The sequence below is a fragment of the Equus asinus genome, chromosome 16 (assembly GCF_041296235.1).
Source record: "Equus asinus isolate D_3611 breed Donkey chromosome 16, EquAss-T2T_v2, whole genome shotgun sequence".
Classification (NCBI taxonomy): domain Eukaryota; kingdom Metazoa; phylum Chordata; class Mammalia; order Perissodactyla; family Equidae; genus Equus; species Equus asinus.
In genome coordinates, this window is record NC_091805.1 from 30,053,440 (window position 1) to 30,056,117 (window position 2,678).

Here is a 2,678-nt window from a genome sequence, read left to right on the forward strand (position 1 = left end):
AGTTTGCTGTGGGAGCCAGTTGAACAAATTTAGTTTCTGGAGAGGAAAGGGCTGCAGCCAACACCACTTGACTGAAGCACTCATCCTCCTCACCCCGTCTCCTGCTCCCTTTCCCTGGCTGCTGCCTCCAGCCTGGCCGTGCTGTATGTGGGATGAACCGCTGTCTGTGGCACCATGTTGACTTTTCACCAGACTTCGCACCCTTCTTGGCCAGGTACCTTCACTCAAAGAACTTGATGTAACATGAAAAATTCAGTCGGTTAATTCAAATATTTCCAAGTGGATAAGAAGCTTTTTTTAACTGACTTCCTCTTAGCCCACTATACTTACCATGCTTTTCAACTTCCTGTGAAATACGCTGGTGGATGCCCTACACCAGGAGGCTGCACCACGCGCTCTGTTCCCACCAGCTGAGCTCTGTGCTCACCCAGAGTCAGCTACGCTGTGCCCAGGCCCATTTATAGCAGCAGTTCTTGTCATCGTGGTGACTTAATTGACTGGAATATTATATAAATCAATTAAATACAAGTGCAAAGAAAAGAGCTGCTGGTTATATAAAAATCAAATTAAATGCTTAATAAGGAGTAAACAAAGCTAAGTTTCTAAATATATTTGCAGTCAGTCTTGGTATATGGAATAAATGTTGGTGGTTGGTGAAAAATAATAAAAATATAGAAATATTCTGTGCTCAGATGGCTCTGTAGTGTTTAAATCTTCTTGTGCCACTTTGAAGAGGCCATAATTAACAATTGTGGATGAGACAGGATGGCTGTAGTCAATGTAAGAGAAACAACACAAATGCCAATCAAAAGGGCTCATACTCAAAAGAAAAAAGTATTAGCCCAGTACCAAAACATTGGCTAACATTGTAGGCCTTAAGTTAAAATCCAATACGTAAGATGTGTTTGAATCAGTTCTATTACTTCTCAAGTATTAGACCTAAGATTTCAACTGAGCATAGATGAACAGCATACTTCAGTCTGGGACCCAAATATTTTATGGAGTTTTCAGCCTATAGTTCACATTAAGATCTGAGGGTAGCTCCTTAGTTATTATTGTCATTATTATTAAAAATATTAAGCGTATGCAAAAGTAGAGAGAAAATTAGAGTGAACCTCCATATCTCATCATCTATATTTTGGCCTCCATGCTTCATCTGTTTCATTTCTCCTTTTTGATATATTTTTAGAGCAAACTTTAGATATTGTGGCATTTTATCCCCACTTACTTTAGTAGATGTCTCCAAAAGCTTTGGACATTTTCTTATCTGACCCCAACACTTCCATCATCCCTAACATAATTAGCAAGAATTCTTTGGTGTCTTCTGATACTTTGTACACACTCAGTTTTCTCAGACTGCCTCCAAAATGTCTTTTTTCTGTTGGTTTGTTCAAATCATGATACAAATACAATGCAGACATTACATTTCGTTATGTCTCTTACATGTTTTTAAATTTAGAACAATGTTCCCTTGCTTTTTTCTTTCTGCTATTAACCTCTTGGAAAATCCCTGCCTTTATAAAGAGACATGAAAGAAGTTCAAAGAATAGCAATTGACAAGAGCTTAGTGGTGAGAAATCTCAAAAAATACCAGAGCGAACCTCAAATTTTTCAAGGTGGTCAGGGAGCTGATGCTGCCACGGCCCAGAGAAAAGTTTCCATTCTTTTCAGACTGACAAAATGAGCAAAGAGCTGGAGACTGGGTTGAAAGATAACAGTTATAAAGTTCTTTTTTTTCTTTTTAAAGATTGGCACTTGAGCTAACATCTGTTGCCAATCTTTTTTTTCCTTCTTCTTCTCTCCAAAGCCCCTCAGTACATAACTATATATTTTAGTTGTAGGTCCTTCTGGTTGTGCTATGTGGGATGCCGCCTCAGCATGGCCTGATGAGCAGTGCCATGTCTGTGCCCAGGATTCAAACTGGCGAAATCCTGGGCCGCTGAAGTGAAGCGTGTGAACTTAACCATTTGGCCATCGGGCCAGCCCCAGTTTTAAAGTTCTAAAACAGGTTTAATCTCTCAAAAACGAAAGCTCAAGACATCAAGGAAATGCAAATCAAAACTGTAATGAAACACCACTTCACACTCACTAAGATGGCTTTAATCAGAAAAAGATGATAGACGAGGGTTGCTGAGGATATGAAGAAACTGGAACCCTCATACATGGCTGGTAGGAATGCAAAATGCTGCATTGAAATGGTGCATTGGGAAACAGTCTGGCAGTTCCTCAAAAGATTGAACACAGAGTTTATCACATGACCAAGAGATTCCACTCCTAGGTATATACCCAAAAGAACTGAAAGTGTGTCCACACAGAAACTTGTACACAAATGTTCATAGCAGATTATTCATAATAGCCCAAAAATGGAAACAACTCAACTGTCCACGAGGAATGGTTAAATTAATGTGGTTCATCCACAAAATGGAACATTATTCATCGTAAAAAGGAATGAAGTGCCAACACACGCTGCAACATGGATGAACCTTGAAAATACTGAGCTAAGTGAAAGAAGTCAGTCAGAAAAAACATATATTGTATGATTCCATTTATATGAAATGTTCAGAACGGACAAGTCTGTAGAGACAGAGAGCAGATTACTGGTTGCCTGGGCCTGGTGGCCTGGGGGAGATTCGGGGAGGTGATAGCTAAGAGATGTGGGATTTCTTTCTGGGGTGATG